This window comes from Petromyzon marinus, chromosome 12 (genome assembly GCF_048934315.1).
Source record: "Petromyzon marinus isolate PM22_M1 ecotype Great Lakes invasive population chromosome 12, UKy_Petmar_22M1.pri1.0, whole genome shotgun sequence".
Lineage (NCBI taxonomy): Eukaryota > Metazoa > Chordata > Hyperoartia > Petromyzontiformes > Petromyzontidae > Petromyzon > Petromyzon marinus.
In genome coordinates this window covers 1620818-1643200 of record NC_133678.1, presented here as the reverse complement: position 1 = coordinate 1643200, position 22383 = coordinate 1620818, and the positions used below count along the sequence as shown (strand labels likewise).

At 55.8% G+C, this 22383-nt stretch overlaps 1 protein-coding gene across 1 annotated transcript in view; it reads left to right on the top strand.

The window, feature by feature from the left end:
* Nucleotides 1–6730: 6730 nt before the first annotated feature.
* Nucleotides 6731–22383, top strand: part of LOC116941717 (CYFIP-related Rac1 interactor B-like) — a 35830-nt gene continuing 20177 nt past the window's right edge. Inside the window, exon 1 of the mRNA XM_032953065.2 lies at nucleotides 6731–7012. The gene's annotated coding sequence lies outside the window, so the exon portion shown is untranslated. The remainder of the gene's footprint in view (nucleotides 7013–22383) is intronic.

The following is a 22383-nucleotide window of genomic DNA, read 5'->3' as shown; positions in this document are numbered from 1 at the left end:
ACGCCCGACCGCCTTTGTCTCCCCAGTGGCGATGTTAACACATCGCACCATGTACTCATTTGAGGCCGAGTCGACCTAGGGGAAGCCCAGGACCGGTTCAGATAATCGTCACTGGGGTTGGCCGTTAACGGGAATCGAACTTGGGTTACGGGGTTCGAAGTGGAGCGCTGCGCTAACCACAACACTACCGCTCCCCACGCATCACAACATCACTTATACCTTCACACCACCACACCATCACACATACACCCCTATGCATCACACACCATCACCCCCCCCCCCCCCCCATGCATCACACCCCCCATGCATCACAAACCATCACACACCATCACACACCATCACACACCATCACCCCCCCCCCCCCATGCATCACACACCATCACCCCCCCCCCCAATGCATCACACACCATCACACACCATCACCCCCCCAATGCATCACACACCATCACACACCATCACCCCCCCATGCATCACACACCATCACACACCATCACCCCCCCATGCATCACACACCATCACACACCATCACCCCCCCCCCCATGCATCACACACCATCACACACCATCACACACCATCACACACCATCACCCCCCCATGCATCACACGCCATCACACACCATCACACACCATCACCCCCCCCCCCCCATGCATCACACACCATCACACACCATCACCCCCCCATGCATCACACACCATTACACACCATCACCCCCCCCCCCCATGCATCACACACCATTACACACCATCACCCCCCCAATGCATCACACACCATCACACACCATCACCCCCCCAATGCATCACACGCCATCACACACCATCACCCCCCCATGCATCACACACCATCACACACCATCACCCCCCCCCCCCCATGCATCACACACCATCACACACCATCACACACCATCACCCCCCCATGCATCACACGCCATCACACACCATCACCCCCCCCCCCCCATGCATCACACCATCACACACCATCACCCCCCATTGCATCACACACCATTACACACCATCACCCCCCCCCCCCCATGCATCACACACCATTACACACCATCACCCCCCCAATGCATCACACACCATCACACACCATCACACACCATCACCCCCCCCCCCCATGCATCACACACCATCACACACCATCACCCCCCCCCCCCCCCCCCCAATGCATCACACACCATCACACCCATCACCCCCCCCCCCCCATGCATCACACACCATCACACACCATCACACACCATCACCCCCCCCCATGCATCACACACCATCACACACCATCACCCCCCCCCCCCCATGCATCACACACCATCACACACCATCACCCCCCCCCCCCAATGCATCACACACCATCACCCCCCCCCAATGCATCACACACCATCACACACCATCACACACCATCACCCCCCCCCCATGCATCACACACCATCACACACCATCACCCCCCCCCCCCATGCATCACACACCATCACACACCATCACCCCCCCCCCCCAATGCATCACACCACCATCACACACCATCACCCCCCCCCATGCATCACACACCATCACACACCATCACACACCATCACCCCCCCCCCCATGCATCACAACACCATCACGCACCATCACCCCCCCCCCCCATGCATCACACACCATCACACACCATCACACACCATCACCCCCCCCCCCATACATCACACACCATCACACGCCATCACACACCATCACACACCATCACCCCCCCCCATGCATCACACACCATCACACACCATCCCCCCCCCCAGCATCACACACCATCACACACCATCACCCCCCCCCATGCATCACACACCATCACACACCATCACCCCCCCCCCCCCATGCATCACACACCATCACACACCATCACCCCCCCCCCCATGCATCACACACCATCACACACCATCACCCCCCCCCCCCATGCATCACACACCATCACACACCATCACCCCCCTTCCCATACATCACACACCATCACACACCATCACACACCATCACCCCCCCCAATGTATCACACCATCACACACCATCACACACCATCACCCCCCCCCCCCCAATGTATCACACGGCATCACACACCATCACACACCATCACACACCATCACACATCATCACCCCCCATGCATCACACACCATCACACACCATCACCCCCCCCCCCCATGCATCACACACCATCACACACCATCACCCCCCCCCCCCCCATGCATCACACACCATCACACACCATCACACACCATCACCCCCCCCCCCATGCATCACACACCATCACACACCATCACCCCCCCCCCCATGCATCACACACCATCACACACCATCACCCCCCCCCCCCCCATGCATCACACACCATCACACACCATCACACACCATCACCCACCCCCCCCATACATCACACACCCATCACCCCCCCCATGCATCACACGCCATCACACACCATCACCCCCCCCCCCCAATGCATCACACACCATCACACACCATCACACACCATCACCCCCCCCCCCATGCATCACACACCATCACACACCATCACCCCCCCATGCATCACACACCATCACACACCATCACCCCCCCCCCAATGCATCACACACCATCACACACCATCACCCCCCCCATGCATCACACGCCATCACACCCCATCACCACCCCCCCCCCCCCATGCATCACACACCATCACACACCATCACCCCCCCCCCCAATGCATCACACACCATCACACACCATCACACACCATCACCCCCCCCACCCCATACATCACACACCATCACACACCATCACACCCCATCACCCCCCTTCCCATACATCACACACCATCACACACCATCACACACCATCACCCCCCCCCCAATGTATCACACCATCACACACCATCACACACCATCACCCCCCCCCCCCCCAATGCATCACACACCATCACCCCCCCTCCCATACATCACACACCATCACACATCATCACCCCCCCCTCCCATACATCACACACCATCACACACCATCACCCCCCCAATGCATCACACACCATCACACACCATCACCCCCCCATGCATCACACACCATCACACACCATCACCCCCCCCCCCATGCATCACACACCATCACACACCATCACCCTCCCCCCCCCCCAATGCATCACACACCATCACACACCATCACCCCCCCCCATGCATCACACACCATCACACACCATCACACACCATCACACACCCCCATGCATCACACACCCCCATGCATCACACACCATCACACACCATCCCCCCCCCCCCATGCATCACACGCCATCACACACCATCACACACCATCACCCCCCCCCCCCATGCATCACACACCATCACACACCATCACACACCATCACCCCCCCCCCAATGCATCACACACCATCACACACCATCACCCCCCCATGCATCACACGCCATCACACACCATCACACACCATCACCCCCCCCCCAATGCATCACACACCATCACACACCATCACACACCATCACCCCCCCTCCCATACATCACACACCATCACACACCATCACACACCATCACCCCCCTTCCCATACATCACACACCATCACACACCATCACCACCCATCACCCCCCCCCCCCCCAATGTATCACACCATCACACACCATCACACACCATCACCCCCCCCCCCCAATGCACTCACACACCATCACCCCCCCTCCCATACATCACACACCATCACACACCATCACCCCCCTCCCTTGCATCACACACCATCACACACCATCACCCCCCCCCCCCCCCCATGCATCACACACCATCACACACCATCACACACCATCACCCCCCCCCCATGCATCACACGCCATCACCACACCATCACACACCATCACCCCCCCCCCCCCCATGCATCACACACCATCACAACCATCACCCTTCCCCAATGCATCACACACCATCACACACCATCACCCCCCCCCCATGCATCACAGCCCATCACACACCATCACCACCCCCCCCCCCATGCACACACACCATCACACACCAACACCTCCCCCCCCCAATGCATCACACACCATCACAAACCATCACACACCATCACCCCCCCTCCCATACATCACACACCATCACACACCATCACACACATCACCCCCCTTCCCATACATCACACACCATCACACACCATCACACACCATCACCCCCCCCCCCACCAATGTATCACACCACACACACCATCACACACCATCACCCCCCCCCAATGCATCACACACCAGCACCCCCCTCCCATACATCACACACAATCACAATACCATCACCCCCCCTCCCATACCATCACACACCATCACACACCATCACCACCATCACAAACCATCACACACCATCACCCCCCTCCCATACATCACACACCATCACTCACCATCACACGCCACACACACCCACACACACCATCACACGCCATCACACGCCATCTCACACATGCACACACCATCCCATACATCACACACCATCACACACCATCACACACCATCACCCCCCCTCCCATACATCACACACCATCACACACCATCACAACACATCACACCCCCACCATACATCACACACCATCACACACCATCACACACCATCACCCCCCCTCCCATACATCACACACCATCACACACCATCACACACCATCACACCCCATCACCCCCCCTCCCATACATCACACACCATCACACACCATCACACACCATCACCCCCACTCCCATACATCACACACCATCACACACCATCACCCCCCCTCCCATACATCACACACCATCACACACCATCACACACCATCACCCCCCCTCCCATACATCACACACCATCACACACCATCACCCCCCCCTCCCATACATCACACACCATCACACACCATCACACACAAGAACCCCCCCTCCCATACATCACACACCATCACACACCATCACACACCATCACACACCATCACCCCCCCTCCCATACATCACACCACCATCACACACCATCACACACCATCACCCCCCCACCCATACATCACACACCATCACACACCATCACCCCCCCCCCCCAATGCATCACACACCATCACCCCCCCTCCCATACATCACACACCATCACACACCATCACCCCCCCTCCATACATCACACACCATCACACACCATCACAAACCATCACACACCATCACCCCCCCTCCCATACATCACACACCATCACACACCATCAAACGCCATCCACACCATCAAACACCATCACACGCCATCACACGCCATCACACACCATCCATACATCACACACCATCACACACCATCACACACCATCACCCCCCCTCCATACATCACACACCATCACACCATCACACACCATCACCCCCCCTCCCATACATCACACACCATCACACACCATCACACACCATCACCCCCCCTCCCATACATCACACACCATCACACACCATCACACACCATCACACCCCATCACCCCCCCTCCCATACATCACACACCATCACACACCATCACACACCATCACCCCCCCTCCCATACATCACACACATCACACACCATCACCCCCCTCCCATACATCACACACCATCACACACCATCACACACCATCACCCCCCCTCCCATACATCACACACCATCACACACCATCACCCCCCCCTCCCATACATCACACACCATCACACACCATCACACACCATCACCCCCCCTCCCATACATCACACACCATCACACACCATCACACACCATCACCCCCCCTCCCATACATCACACACCATCACACACCATCACACACCATCACCCCCCCTCCCCATACATCACACACCATCACACACCATCACCCCCCCTCCCATACATCACACACCATCACACACCATCACACACCATCACACACCCATCACCCCCCCTCCCATACATCACACACCATCACACACCATCACACACCATCACCCCCCTCCCATACATCACACACCATCACACACCATCACACACCATCACACACCATCACCCCCCCTCCCATACATCACACACCATCACACACCATCACACACCATCACACACCATCACACACCATCACCCCCCCTCCCATACATCACACACCATCACACGCCATCACCATCGCGCACGCGCGGCGCTCTCATCTCGCGTGGCCAATGAGCGGAGGCGACGGCGGCGTCAGCAATGGGGGGGGGGCTGGGAGCTGGGGGGCTGTGGGGGGGGGGGGGGCGAGACGGAGGAACGGCGGCAGAGGGCAGAGGAGGAGGAGGAAGAAGCCGGGCGAGGAGTGGAGAGAGGAGCAGGGACGGCGACTAGCGGAGAATCGAGGGATCAACGGGCAGGGAGCAGCGACGGGGAGTGAGGAAGAGGGAGGGAGGAAGAGGGAGGGAAGAGAGGAACAGCGATAGAGGAGGGAGGGGGCGAAGACGAGGAGAGAACGGAGAATCGAGGGGATCAAGGAGGAGGAGGAGGGAGCAGAGAGGAGGAGGGAGCAGAGGGGAGGAGGGAGCAGAGAGGGGAGGGGAGCAGAGGGGAGGAGGGAGCAGAGGGGAGGAGGGAGCAGAGGGGAGGAGGGAGCAGAGGGGAGGAGGGAGCAGAGGGGAGGAGGGAGCAGAGGGGAGGAGGGAGCAGAGGGGAGGAGGGAGCAGAGGGGAGGAGGGAGCAGAGGGGAGGAGGGGAGCAGAGGGGAGGAGGGGATCAGAGACCGACGAAGAGGAAAGAGAGCGGAGACTCGAGGGGATCAGCGAGGTGGGGGAGCAGGCGGAGGAGAGAACGGGGAGGGCGAGGGAAGAGGAGGAGGGAAGCAGGGAGGGGGAGACGGACGCGGGGGACCACGCTCGCTGGGAACAAGCCGGGCGACTCCCGGCAGCGTCGCGCGCCCCTGCAGGAAGGAGCCCCGCGAGCCCCTGCAGGAAGGAGCCCCGCGAGCCCCTGCAGGAAGGAGCCCCGCGAGCCCCTGCAGGAAGGAGCCCCGCGGACACCCCTGCAGGAAGGAGCCCCGCGGAGCCCCGCGAGCCCCTGCAGGAAGGAGCCCCGTGGAGCCCCGCGAGCCCCGCGCCGCCCGGCCCCGAGCGAGGTCCGTCCCGGCCCCCCCCCGAAGCGCCGCGTCCATTGCTCGGTACCCGTCGGGAGCGCGCGGCATTGTGAGCGCTCCAATGTGTTGTGTGTGTGTGTGCCAATGTATTGTTGTTGTGTGTGCCGATGTGTTGTTGTGTATGTGTGTGTGTGCCAATGTGTTGTTGTTGTTGTTGTGTGTGTGTCAATGTGTTGTTGTTGTGTGTGTGTCAATGTGTTGTTGTTGTGTGTGTGTGTCAATGTGTTGTTGTTGTGTGTCAATGTGTTGTTGTTGTGTGTCAATGTGTTGTTGTTGTGTGTGTGTCAATGTGTTGTTGTTGTGTGTGTGTGTCAATGTGTTGTTGTTGTGTGTCAATGTGTTGTTGTTGTGTGTGTGTGCCAATGTGTTATTGTTGTTGTGTGTGTCATTGTGTTGTTGTTGTGTGTGCCAATATGTTGTTGTTGTGTGTGCCAATGTGTTGTTGTTGTTGTGTGTGTGTGTCAATGTGTTGTTGTGTGTGTGTGTGTCAATGTGTTGTTGTTGTGTGTGTGTGTCAATGTGTTGTTGTTGTGTGTGTGTGTCAATGCGTTGTTGTTGTGTGTGTGTCAATGTGTTGTTGTTGTGTGTGTCAATGTGTTGTTGTTGTTGTGTGTGTCAATGTGTTGTTGTGTGTGTGTGTGCCAATGTGTTGTTGCTGTGTGTGTGTGTCAATGTGTTGTTGTTGCTGTGTGTGTGTCAATGTGTTGTTGTGTGTGTGTGTGCCAATGTGTTGTTGTTGTGTGTGTGTGTCAATGTGTTGTTGTTGTGTGTGTGTGTGTCAATGTGTTGTTGTTGTGTGTGTGTGTCAATGTGTTGTTGTTGTTGGTGTGTGTGTCAATGTGTTGTTGTTGTTGTGTGTGCCAATGTGTTGTTGTTGTTGTTGTGTGTGTGTGTCAATGTGTTGTTGTTGCTGTGTGTGTGTCAATGTGTTGTTGTTGTGTGTGTGTGTCAATGTGTTGTTGTTGTTATGTGTGTGTGCCAATGTGTTGTTGTTGTGTGTGTGTGTCAATGTCTTGTTGTTGTTGTGTGTGTGTGTCAATGTCTTGTTGTTGTTGTGTGTGTGCCAATGTGTTGTTGCGTGTGTGTGCCAATGTGTTGTTGTGTGTGTGTGTGTGCCAATGTGTTGTTGTGTGTGTGTGTGTGCCAATGGGTTGTTGTGTGTGTGTGTGCCAATGGGTTGTTGTGTGTGTGTGCCAATGGGTTGTTGTGTGTGTGTGTGCCAATGGGTTGTTGTGTGTGTGTGTGCCAATGGGTTGTTGTGTGTGTGCCAATGGGTTGTTGTGTGTGTGTGCCAATGTATTGTTGTTGTGTGTGCAAATGTGTTGTTGTGTGTGTGTCAATGTGTTGCTGTTGTTGTGTGTGCCAATGTGTTGTTGCGTGTGTGTGTCAATGTGTTGTTGTGTGTGTGCCAATGTTTTGTTGTGTGTGTGTGCCAATGTGTTGTTGTTGTATGTGTGTGTCATTGTGTTGTTGTTGTGTGTGTGTGTCAATGTGTTGTTGTTGTGTGTCATTGTGTTGTTGTTGTTGTGTGTCATTGTGTTGTTGTTGTGTGTGTGTCATTGTGTTGTTGTTGTGTGTGTGTCATTGTGTTGTTGTTGTGTGTGTGCGCGCGCGCGTTCTGTGTGTGTATGGGGAGCGGTAGCGCAGTGGTTTGCGCCCTGCGCTTTGAATGAACCCGGAGTCCCGAGCTTCGAAATTCCATTCGCTACCAACACGAACAATGTCTGAATATATCTCAGTCCATCCTGGGTCTCACCTAGGTCGACTAGACCCGAAATGAGTAAGAGGATTCCGGGTGTAAACATCAGCATTGGGGAGACAAAGACGGCCGGGCGTGGTGCTGGCCACCCACCCCCTCGTGTCTCCTGCCGGCCTTCATAGGTGCTCGCTAACAGCACTTGCCCCAACAGTCTGTTGAAGGCTACAGGGGTGATCTTTGTCTTTGTATGAACGTGTGTGTCGCTAACAGCACTCACACAAACAGCCGGGGCTGTCTATATGGGGGATCTTTGTCTTTGTTGTTGTTGTCGTGTGTGTCGTGTGTGTGTGTAAAGGCGTTGTGTGTAAATGCATGTGAATGTATTTGTGTGGGGAGCGGTGGCGCTGCGGTTAGCGTTACGCTGTGCTACGAACCCCCCGCGTCCAGAGTTCGATTCCCGCTCACGATCAACGCCGAGTGACGATGATCGAAAACCGGTCCTGGCCCTCCGCTAGATCGACTCAACCTCAAATGAGTAATCTAGTGCGATGTGTAAATCATCGCCACGAGGGAGACAAAGGCGGCCGGGCGTGGTGTTGGCTGGTCACCCACCCCCTCGTGTGCCGTGCCGGCCTTCAAAGGTGCTCGCTAACAGCACTTGCCCCAAGTCTCTTCAAGGCTATACGGGGAATCTTTGTCTTTGTGTGTGGGGGGCGGGGGTGAAGGGGGGGCTAGTGGGCAATTGCATGAGCACACGATTGTTCATGCACGCGTGTGCCTGCGTGTGTCATGACGTGTGTCATTACGTGTGTCATTACGTGTGTCATGACGTGTGTCGTTACGTGTGTCATTACGTGTGTCATGACGTGTGTCATGACGTGTGTCATTACGTGTGTCATTACGTGTGTCATGACGTGTGTCATTACGTGTGTCATTACGTGTGTCATGACGTGTGTCATTACGTGTGTCATGACGTGTGTTGTTACGTGTGTCATTACGTGTGTCATTACGTGTGTCATTACGTGTGTCATTACGTGTGTCATGACGTGTGTCATGACGTGTGTCGTTACGTGTGTCGTTACGTGTGTCGTTACGTGTGTCATGACGTGTGTCATTAGGTGTGTCATTACGTGTGTCATGACGTGTGTCATTACGTGTGTCATGACGTGTGTCATGACGTGTGTCATGACGTGTGTCGTTACGTGTGTCGTTACGTGTGTCGTTACGTGTGTCATGACGTGTGTCATGACGTGTGTCGTTACGACTGTCAAGTGTGCAGGCGGTGCAATTGCACCGGAGAAGGTTGCGGGGGGGGGCGATCTGTGCGCGTGGTGTGCACGTGCGAGTCTATTCGCCTTTGTATATCCGCGTGTGTGTGTACACGTGCGTGTGCATGTACGCGTGTGTGTGTGCACGCGTGTGTTGTACATGTGTGTGTACGCGTGTGTGTGTACGCGCGTGTGCACGTGTGTGTGTGCACGTGTGTGTGTGCATGCGTGTGTGTGTACGCGTGTGTGCGCGTGTGTGCATGTGTGTGTGTGCACGTGTGTGTGCACGCGTGTGTGTGTGCACGCGTGTGTGTGTGTGCACGCGTGTGTGTGTGCACGTGTGTGTGCACATGTGTGTGCACGTGTGTGTGTGTGTGTGCACGCGTGTGTGCACGCGTGTGTGCACGCGTGTGTGTGTACGTGTGTGTGCACGTGTGTGTGTGCACGCGTGTGTGTGCACTTGTGTGCACGTGTGTACTATATGAGGATGTTGTGGTCGGAGGAAGCGGCTCCCTGCACTGTATGTGTGTGGCTTTGCGTGTGTACGTGTGTGTGTGTACGTGTGTGTGTGTACGTGTGTGTGTGTACGTGTGTGTGTGGCAAAACAACCCCCTACCTCCTCGCGGTGCCGGACAGGCAATCCTGTCGTGGACAGTGCTGTGGGGGGAGGTCCAATTCCGATTGGCTCCTCCCCTCATGGCGTCTGTGTCCACCACAGTGGCTAAACGGGGGCTCTGGATGGGTGCGAGGGGCTGGTAACCCCTCCACCTTCAATTAATTACCACTAAACCACAAGTTAAACTGAAATATGTAACTAATAAGCTTTTGCCGGAGGCCCCGGGGGCACAGGCGTCTATGACGTCTCCTGGCCAAACCCCAATTGGCGGAGCCAGGAGATTGAATCTCTACCCTCGGGGCTCCTTCAGAAACAACAAAAAGCCACTACAGATGGCCACGTGGAATGTTCGAACACTCACTGCGGAGGAGAGGCTGCCACTCCTCTGTCGGGAGCTGGACCGGTACCGCCTGGATCTCTGTGGCATTCAGGAGGTCCGGTGGACCGGTTGTGGCTCCTGCCACCATGAGGGGTGGACAGTCCTCGACTCAGGGCAGCAGACTGCCAAACAACAGGGTGTGGCTCTTCTTTTGAACAAAAGAATGAAGGGGGCGTGGGAGCGTGGCGGTGAGGTGTGGGAAGCTGTAAGCCCCAGGCTACTTTGGGCTCGCCTTCCCATCAACCGGAGGCGAAGAGTGGTGGTCGTGGTTACTTATGCCCCCACCGAAGACGTACATCCGTGGAGGGATGCAGGCAAAGCCGATGAGTCAGATGCCTTCTATGACCTCCTGTCACTGGTGCTGGCTAAAGTGGCACTTCAGGATAGAGTCATCATGTTGGGTGACTTCAATGCCCGAGTTGGTCATGATGCTGGCACCTGGTCTGGAGTGATTGGAGGGCATGGGCCAGATCAGCTCAATAACAACGGTAGGAGGCTGCTAGATTTTTGTGCAGCCCATGGGCTTGTAATTACCAACACGTTGTTCCGGCATGGGGCATCCACACAACATCATGGATGCATGCCGGGTCCAAGTAAGAACATCTGTTGGACTACATAGTGACGGACCAGCGGATGCGAGCTCATGTCCTTGACACCAGGACCTACCGTGGAGCTGATCTGCCCTCTGACCATCGACTAGTCATCTGTAAGATGCGCCTGCCATTCTTCCACTCCGGTGGTGGGTGTACACCCAGGACCCCATTCCAACCTAAAGTGGCCTGGTCTCAGTTATCTGCTGAAAGTTGCAAGCGAGAATTTCATCATCACTTGCGGCTGAGATTGGCATCGTCCCCGACTCCTCCTGATGTCGAGGGTAAATGGGCGAGATTTAGGACTGTGACTTATGCAGCTGCAATGGGTGCTTTGGGTATGCGGTCCAGACCTCCCCAGAGACCCTGGCTGACAGAGGAGGAGTTCAGGATGGTTGAGAAAAAGCGACAGGCCCACTGTCATCGGCTACAGAATCCCACGTCAGAGAATGAGGAGGCTTACCGCAGCCTTCGCTCAGAGGTTCGGAGAGCCGTGAGGCGCTGCAAGGATGGGTGGTGGTCGCGGGTTGCAGAGGAGATGGAGTCTGCCTCAGTGGCCCGCGATTACAAATCTCTATTTAACTCCATCAAAAAAGTAACCTGCAGCGCCAAACCTATTACCATCATTAGGGGAAAAAAACGGTGATCCAATCTCCGACCCCCAGGAACAGGTTTGCAGATTTGCTGAGCATTTCTGTGAGGTCCTGGGGGAGGGAAAATCCCTCAGCCAGGAAAACATCGTGGCACAAAGTGAGGATGACCCTGCTGAGGCTGCGGTGCCTCAAATATTGGAAGAAGTCACCCCCTGTGAGTGGCTGGTTGAGGTGCCGTCTGTTGATGAAGTACTGAAGGCGATCCGGAGTCTGAGACCAGGAAAGGCAGCGGGCAGAGATGATCTCCCAAGCGAAATGCTGAGGGAGGGCGGTGTTTGTGCACAGACTGCCCTATATGACATCATAACAACAGTCTGGACCACTGGACGGGTTCCGCAGGATTGGAAGGATGCCCTGGTGGTCCCCCTCTTTAAGAAGGGGGACCGCACAGACTGTAACAACTACAGGGGCATCTCACTCCTCAGTGTGCCGGGAAAGGTCCTGGCAAGGATTATTCAACATCGTCTTGCCAGGCACGCTGAGGAGAGGCTTGCGGAGCCCCAATGCGGTTTCAGGAAATGGCGGTCCTGCACGGATGCCATATTTTCTGTCCGTCTGCTACAGCGGAGGTGTAGGGAATTCCAGCAAGACCTACATCTCTGCTTTATTGACCTGGTCAAGGCCTATGATACCATCAGTAGGCCTGGGCTCTGGGTTGTTCTTCGTGTTTTTGGAGTACCTGACCCTCTGCTCACGATCATTAAGGACCTTTATGATGGTGAGCGGGCCCAGGTAAAACTACGTGGCTGGGAGTCAGAGCCATTCCCTGTACACCTTGGGGTGCGACAGGGATGTCCTCTGGCTCCCACATTATTTAACATCTATTTTGACCACGTAGTTCGTGAAGCCTTCAATAGCTGTACCGGGGGAATCTCCATATGGTACAGATATAATGGAAGGCTTATCGATGCCCAGGTGTGGTCAAGGGATGGCTCCCTATTACTCAACCACGTTATGTATGCCGATGATTTGGTAATAGCTGCTAATTCAGAGGAGGAGTTGGAGACGCTGCTGCTGAGACAGGAGCGTGCTACTAAGAGATGGGGTCTTTCCATCAGCCCCACCAAAACTAAGCACCTGCCTGGGTATTTTGTACCATCGAACACTTCACCCCCACAACGCCCAATCGGTGATGGGGCAGTTGTGGAGAGAGTGGCGAGTTTCCCATACCTGGGCAGTGTGTATATGAACGGCTCCAGTTTAACAGCAGAGGTCTCACTCCGAATCAGTCGAGCGGCAATATCTTTTCATCGGTTGCGTAACGCTGTGTGGAAGCTACCTGGTCTGTCGCTCCGCACTAAGCTTCAGGTCTTCTCGGCCACGGTCATTCCCTCCCTTCTCTACGCTTGCGAAACGTGGACCCCCCTATTGGAACATCTTCGCCGGTTAGAAACATTTAGGCTGGCCTGCCTACAATCCATCCTGGGTTTAACCAGGCTGGATTGTGTGAGGAGCTCACAAATCCTTGAAATATCTGGACAAAGTCCCATCGGTGAGCTCCTCCGGCAGGCAAGGCTGCGTTGGCTGGGTCATGTAGCCCGCATGCCCAGCCACCGCATGCCGAAACAGCTTTTGTTCGGCCGGATCGAGGGGGCTAAACGGGCGCGGCACGGGCTAGAGAAGAGATGGAGTGACGTGGTACAGGAGGACGTGGAGCTGAGTGGACTTGCCGATGACTGGTACCAGCGGTGTCATGATCGGCCTCTGTGGAGGAGGCTCGTGAAGGACGCTACTGGGCAGTTGGAGGCAGTCGCCCTCCAACAACGGAGGGCGGAGGAGCGACGCTCACAACAACGAGCGGAGCGCCGGGTGGCTAAAGCACAGCAGGTTGGCACAGTAGGGGGCACAGGTGGTGCATCAGCCAGTCATCTCAGTCATCTTAGTCAGTCGACCCGTGGCACCTGGGTCTGCCCGTGACCTCCTGCCCGCGGGTGTTCGAAACTTCACGTGGCCTCAAAGTGCACATGGCCTGGCACAAGCGTCGTGGTGACGTCACCGCCACTTGGTGGCGAATGGCGGTTGTTGTGTGGCTTTGCGTGTGTACGTGTGTGTGTGTGCGTGTGTGTGTGTGTGCGTGTGTTCCCATCGGTGAGCTCCTCCGGCGGGCAAGGCTGCGATGGCTGGGTCATGTAGGCCGCATGCCCAGCCAACGCATGCCGAAACAGCTTTTGTTCGGCTGGATTGAGGGGGCTAAGCGGGCGCGGCACGGGCTAGAGAAGAGATGGAGTGACGTGGTACAGGAGGACGTGGAGCTGAGTGGACTTGCCGATGACTGGTACCAGCGGTGTCATGATCGGCCTCTGTGGAGGAGGCTCGTGAAGGACGCTACTGGGCAGTTGGAGGCAGTCGCCCTCCAACAACGGAGGGCGGAGGAGCGACGCTCACAACAACGAGCGGAGCGCCGGGTGGCTAAAGCACAGCAGGTTGGCACAGTAGGGGGCACAGGTGGTGCATCAGCCAGTCATCTCAGTCAGTCGACCCGTGGCACCTGGGTCTGCCCCGTGACCTCCTGCCAGCGGGCGTTCGACACTTCACGTGGCCTCAGGGTGCACATAGCCTGGCACAAGCGTCGTGGTGACGTCACCACCACTTAGTGGCGAATGGCGGTTGTTGTTGTTGTTGTGTGCGTGTGTGTGTACGTGTGTATGTGTGGCTTTGCGTGTGTACGTGTGTATGCGTGCGTGTGTACGTGTGTGTGTGTGTGCGTGTGTGTGTGTACGTGTGTGTGTGTACATGTGCGTGTGTACGTGTGTGTGTGTACGTGTGTGTGCGTGCCTTCGTATGTACATGTGTGTATGTTCATCTGTGTGCGTGCACCTGTATGTGTATCTGTGGGGAGCGGTGGCGCAGTGGTTAATGCACTGTGATACAAACCGGTTCCAATCTCGCTTATGACCAATAACAATGTCTGAATATCTGAACCGCTCTTGGGCCTCCCCTAGGTCGACTCGGCCTCAAATGAGTACCTGGTGCGGTGTGTAGTCAACTTCGCCACTCGGGAGACAAAGACGGCCGGGTGTGGTGCTGGCCACCCACCCCCTCGTGTGCAGTGCCGGCCTTCATAGGTGCTCGCTAACAGCACTTGCCCCAACAGATGTCTTTATTTGTGTGTCTGGGGAGCGGTAGTGTAGTGGTTAGCGCGCTGCGCTACGAACCCGGCGGGCCGAGTTCGATTCCCGCTCACGGCCAACACCGGTGACGATTATTTGAACCGGTCCTGGGCCTCGCCTAGGTCGACTCAGCCTCAAATGAGTCCTGGTGTGGCGTGTAAACATCGCCACTGGGGAAATAAACGCGGTCGGGCATGGTGCTGGCCACCCACTTTCGCGTGTGCCGTGCCGGCCTGCATAGGTGTGCTCGCTAACACGTGCACACGTGTATGCATGTGTGTACACGTGTGTGTGTGTGTACAAACACGCGCATCTCTCTATAGGGGTCATAGGGGGCACGCTTCTCTGATTAAATATCTGCCCTCTCCCCCTCCACGCTTCTCCCCTACGCTCAAAGGTGCGCGCAGGATCGGTAAGGGAGGGATTGAGAAGGGAGAGAGAGGAGGAGGAGAGAGAGTAGAGAGAGAGATGAGGAGAGAGAGATGAGAGAGAGAGGGAGTGAAGATGAGAGGGGAAGGGCGAGTAGGAAATAGAGGCATGGATGATGGAGGGAGAGGCTTTAGGTGATGTAAAAAGTGAGGAGGGATGCTGTGATGATGGTGATGATGGTGGTGTGTAGAGATGAGCAGCAGTGTAGTGGTTAGCGCGCTGTGCTAAGGACCTGGCTGCCCGAGTTCGATTCCCGCTCACCACCAACACCAGTGACGATTATCAGAACCGGTCCTGAGCCTCCCCTAGGTCGACTCAGCCTAAATAAATGAGTACCTGGTGCGGTTTGTTAAAACATCGCCACAAGGGAGACGAAGGCGGTCGGGCGTGGTGCTTGCCACCCACCCCTCGTGCGTCGTGCCGGCCTTAATAAGTGCTACTCGCTAACAGCACTTGCCCCAACAGTAGGTTCAGGCTATACGGGGGATCTTTGTTTGTCTTTGTGTAGAGATGGTGGTGGTGGTGGCAGAATGGTACTGATGGTGATGATGATGATGGAGTGACATGGGGGGGGGGAGAGTTGCTCACCACATGCCTCGATAATTGTTGTTAACCTTTTTGTCCACTCCCCGTACCAAGGACGAGGACGAGAGACTCGCCAGGGGGTGAAGGGAGACCAGAGAAGGGAGCAAAGAGTGAGAGCACGAAGACAGTGGACCAAGGGAAAGACGACTGGGGAGATTGCGAGATCGGAGTCTCGGGAGACCAGGGGTACAGGGGACCAGGGAGACAAGGGACCAGGGAGACAGGGGAACAGGGAGACAGGGGAACAGGGAGACAGGGGAACAGGGAGACATGGGACCAGGAAGACATGGGACCAGGGAGACAGGGACCAGGGAGACAGGGGACCAGGTAGACAGGGGACTAGAGAGACAGGGGACCAGGGAGACAGGGGACTAGGGAGACAGGGGACCAGGGAGACAGGGGACTAGGGAGACAGGGGACCAGGGAGACAGGGGACCAGGGAGACAGGGGACTAGGAGACAGGGGACTAGGAGACAGGGGACTAGGAGACAGGGGACTAGGGAGACAGGGGACTAGGGAGACAGGGGACCAGGGAGACAGGGGACCAGGGAGACAGGGGACTAGGGAGACAGGAGACTAGGGAGAGAGGGGACCAGGGAGACAGGGGACCAGGGAGACAGGGGACCAGGGAGACAGGGGACCAGGGAGACAGGGGAACAGGGAGACAGGGGACCAGGGAGACAGGGGACTAGGGAGACAGGAGACTAGGGAGACAGGGGACCAGGGAGACAGGGGACCAGGGAGACAGGGGACCAGGGAGACAGGGGACCAGGGAGACAGGGGACCAGGGAGACAGGGGACCAGGGAGACAGGGGAACAGGGAGACAGGGGACCAGGGAGACAGGGGACCAGGGAGACAGGGGACTAGGGAGACAGGGGACCAGGGAGACAGGGGACTAGGGAGACAGGGGAACAGGGAGACAGGGGACCAGGGAGACAGGGGACCAGGGAGACAGGGGACCAGGGAGACAGGGGACCAGGGAGACAGGGGACTAGGGAGACAGGGGACCAGGGAGACAGGGGACCAGGGAGACATGGGACCAGGGAGACAGGGGACTAGGGAGACAGGGGACTAGGGAGACAGGGGAACAGGGAGACAGGGGACTAGGAGACAGGGGACTAGGGAGACAGGGGACCAGGGAGACAGGGACTAGGGAGACAGGGGACTAGGAGACAGGGGACTAGGGAGACAGGGGACCAGGGAGACAGGGGACTAGAGAGACAGGGGACCAGGGAGACAGGGGACCAGGGAGACAGGGGACCAGGGAGACAGGGGACTAGGAGACAGGGGACTAGGGAGACAGGGGACCAGAGAGACAGGGGAACAGGGAGACAGGGGACTAGGGAGACAGGGGACTAGGGAGACAGGGGACCAGGGAGACAGGGGACTAGGGAGACACGGGATTAGGGAGACAGGGGAACAGGAAGACAGGGGACCAGGGAGACAGGGGAACAGGGAGACAGGGGACCAGGGAGCCAGGGGACCAGGGAGACAGGGGACCAGGGAGACAGGGGACTAGGGAGACAGGGGACCAGGGAGACAGGGGGTTTCCCCCCCTTCTCTCTGTTTTTCTCTGACCCCTCGGTGCATTTTCCGCTGATGGAGCCGGGTTTATGTTTCCGTATTTAAATACTTCCGTTTTCTATAAGTGTACGTGTGTGTCTTAGTGTATGAGTGTGTGTGTGTCTTAGTGTATGAGAGTGTGTGTCTTAGTGTATGAGTGTGTGTGTCTTAGTGTATGAGAGTGTGTGTGTATGTCTTAGTGTATGAGAGTGTGTGTGTCTTAGTGTATGAGAGTGTGTGTATATGTCTTAGTGTATGAGAGTGTGTATGTGTGTGCCTTAGTGTATGAGAGTGTGTGTGTGTATGTCTTAGTGTATGAGAGTGTGTGTGTGTCTTAGTGTATGAGAGTGTGTGTATATGTCTTAGTGTATGAGAGTGTGTGTGTGTGTCTTAGTGTATGAGAGTGTGTGTATATGTCTTAATGTATGAGTGTGTGTGTGTGTGTCTTAGTGTATGAGAGTGTGTGTATGTCTTAGTGTATGAGAGTGTGTGTATGTGTGTATGTCTTAGCGTATGAGAGTATGTGTGTGTTTCTTAGTGTATGGGAGTGTGTGTGTGTGGTACTGACCACCCACCCCCTCGTGTGCCGTGCCAGCCTTCATAATTGGTATTGCTCGCTAACAGCACTTGCCCCAAGTCTGTTAAGGCTATAGGAGGATCTTTGTCTTTGTTATGGGCCTGACGAAACGAGGGTGAACGAGGTGGAACGAGGGTGGTCCCAAGCGGAGGGCAAAATTCGAAGCAGACATGCTTCTTCTACTCAAATGTTCATTGGGGCGGTCCTCATCTGTCGAGTCAAGAGTGGACGATTCACGTTTCTATGGCGCGATGCAGAATGTGTCCATCAGACAAGACTGTTAACTTCCCCAAAGCGTGGCGCTCATTTTATGGACACTGGAGTGTTCATGGGCTGAGCCAACCCCCTCTCCATCCTCCCCCCCACACAAAGCCAAGCAGGAGTTGACCTCACAACCTTTAGATTGCGAGCCGCTCGCCCCACTGCGGACCCTCCTGTCCGGTTCCGTGACCAACACCTGGCGATGAACCCGTTGTGGTCACGATCTCAGTCACCTGTCCCATTTTTTAAGACACAATTCTTTCCCCCAGTCAACATGCAATTGTTGGCTCAACGTTGGCATGTGTTTGGACCAACGTTGTTCCAACGTTGATATGTGGTTGGAACCGTAGGGCCAACGTTGGGCCAACGTTGACATGTGGTTGTAGCCGTTGATCCAATGTTAGGCCAACGTTGGACCAACGTTAGGCCAACGTTGGGCCAACGTTGGTATGTGGTTTGAACCGTAGGGCCAATGTTGGGCCAACGTTGACATGCGGTTGTAGCCATTGATCCAATGTTAGGCCAACGTTGGGCCAACGTTGGGCCAACGTTGACATGTGGTTAGAACCATTGGGCCAACATAAGTCTAACGTTCCCATGCTTTTTTTTCCCCTTGGGTCGCTCTGGTTCCTGTCTCAAAGACGAACCTCTCAAAGTGCTCGCTCGCTCCGTGCCATGGAACAGGCCCTTGCATGGCCGCTCGGTGGGTGGTTAAACCACGACGGTTTGGGCAGGCCCTCACCCAGCAGTGGATTGATCATGGATGATGATGATGATGATCATCATCATGATGATGATGATGCGCTTAGTAAATACCAAATGTGATTTGAGTATTTGGTGATGTTGCTGTGTTAGCAGTGGTGCACAAACAACAACACTCTACACATTTGTTAATAACACTGCGTGGCCTTAAAAATATACATACTAGACGACGTTTTGGGCGGTGACCCTTCTCTAAATGCGCTCTGAAGAAGGGCCATTGCCCAAGACGTCGCCTGTTTATTTTACAGTCGCGGTGTTATTGATGAACACGTTGAGTTGATCGATAGTGCGCCGTGCCGACGTTGAGCCAACGTTGGGCCAACGGTTCCAACTTCACGTGCCAACGTGTTGGCTCAACGTTCTCACGTTTACTTTCCAGCAGTCTGTTAAATACTCGGTGCGAGTACACGCGCCTGTGTCTTTGACTTTGCTCGTGAGGTAAAGCGGTCCTCGTGAGGTAAAGCGGTCCTCGTGAGGTAAAGCGACCCTCGTGAGGTAAAGCGGTCCTCGTGAGGTAAAGTGGTCCTCGTTAGGTAAAGCGGTCCTCGTGAGGTAAAGCGACCCTCGTGAGGTAAAGCGGTCCTCGTGAAGTAAAGCGGTCCTCGTGAGGTAAAGCGGTCCTCGTGAGGTAAAGCGACGCTCGTGAGGTAAAGTGGTCCTCGTGAGGTAAAGCGACGCTCGTGAGGTAAAGCGGTCCTCGTGAGGTAAAGCGGCGCTCGTGAGGTAAAGCGGTCCTCGTGAAGTAAAGCGACGCTCGCGAGGTAAAGCGGTCCTCGTGAGGTAAAGTGCTCCTCGCGAGGTAAAGTGACGCTAGCGAGGTAAAACGGTCCTCGTGAGGTAAAGCGACGCTCGTGAGGTAAAGCGGTCCTCGTGAGGTAAAGCGGTCCTCGTGAGGTAAAGCGACGCTCGCGAGGTAAAGCGGTCCTCGTGAGGTAAAGCGGCACTCGTGAGGTAAAGCGGTCCTCGTGAGGTAAAGCGGCCCTCGTGAGGTAAAGCGGTCCTCACGAGGTAAAGCGACCCTCGTGAGGTAAAGCGACCCTCGTGAGGTAAAGCGACCCTCGTGAGGTAAAGCGACCCTCGTGAGGTAAAGCGGTCCTCGTGAGGTAAAGCGGTCCTCGTGAGGTAAAGCGACGCTCGTGAGGTAAAGCGGTCCTCGTGAGGTAAAGCGGCACTCGTGAGGTAAAGCGGTCCTCGTGAGGTAAAGCGACGCTCGTGAGGTAAAGCGGTCCTCGTCAGGTAAAGCGGTCCTCGTGAGGTAAAGCGGTCCTCGTGAGGTAAAGCGGCACTCGTGAGGTAAAGCGGTCTCCGTGAGGTAAAGCGGTCCTCGTGAGGTAAAGCGGCACTCGTGAGGTAAAGCGGTCCTCGTGAGGTAAAGCGACGCTCGTGAGGTAAAGCGGTCCTCGTTAGGTAAAGCGGTCCTCCTGAGGTAAAGCGACGCTCGTAAGGTAAAGCGGTCCTCGTGAGGTAAAGCGACGCTCGTGAGGTAAAGCGGTCCTCGTGAGGTAAAGCGACGCTCGTGAGGTAAAGCGGTCCTCGTGAGGTAAAGCGACGCTCGTGAGGTAAAGCGGTCCTCGTGAGGTAAAGCGACGCTCGTGAGGTAAAGCGGCACTCGTGAGGTAAAGTGGTCCTCGTGAGGTAAAGCGGTCCTCGTGAGGTAAAGCGGCACTCGTGAGGTAAAGCGACGCTCGTGAGGTAAAGCGGCACTCGTGAGGTAAAGCGACCCTCGTGAGGTAAAGCGGTCCTCGTGAGGTAAAGCGGTCCTCGTGAGGTAAAGCGGTCCTCGTGGTGTTCGGCCTCCTGGAACAAACTCTTTTTTCCGAACTTAGCGCTTGTGGTAGTGACGTCACTCCACTCCTTTGGGGGAAACACTCTAAATAATAATATTATTAATTTGCCCTTATTTGGCGCCTTTCGCAATCATGTCTCAATGCGCCCGTGCGTGCTCAGGACAATGAAACTAAATAATAAAACCTGGGGTGGGGGGGGGCAGAATGAGCGCCAGGGAGGCATGAGGCCGACTCTGAATAAAGTCGTCTAGGGGACGACCCCTTTGCTTTAGTTATCAGACAACAACTGCTTAGCGCGATCTGTCAGTGCTTTGGGTGTGTGCATTGTCGTGGTGGTGTTCGCCTTTTGGCGCCCATCATTGACACCCCCCCCCCCCCCAAGTCTGTGCGGTGAATGCAGACTCGCCATGACGCCTCGCAAATTGGTGTCTTAGGGGGCGTCTGAGAACACAACACGCCTCTCTGTGCTTATGCCAGAAAGGGTAGAGCCTTAAACAAATATTTCAGTGAATAGAAGAACGGTGTTTCAAGGGGTACCAGTAGGGAGTTCCACAACCAGGGGGGGCACCAGTGGGGAGTTCTACAGCTGGGGGGGGCACCAGTGGGGAGTTCTACAGCTGGGGGGGCACCAGTGGGGAGTTCTACAGCTGGGGGGGGGGCACCAGTGGGGAGTTCTACAGTTGGGGGGGGCACCAGTAGGGAGTTCTACAGCTGGGGGGGGGGAAGGGGGGGCACAATCGGTAGGTCTTGGGGACCTTGACGGAGGCGCTGTGTAAGAAGAATCTCCAATCGGCTCCTGAATGTCAAGTGGAGGCGGCCCCCTCGTCCGCCCATGTTGGAGAGTAAATCCACGACAATGGCTCTCCAACACACCACCGGATGTGCTGTACTCGTAGCGAATTGGCACGTTCTGTACACGCGACAAACCTTACTAAATTGGCCGTGTCGGGGGGTTGCGGGTCTAACGACGCATTTAAATTGACGCGATCTAACACCCCAAAACAAACCTCACCTATATTATGGATATTGGTCGCGAAAGCCTGCGTGTTAAACACGATACGGGGGGGTCTGTG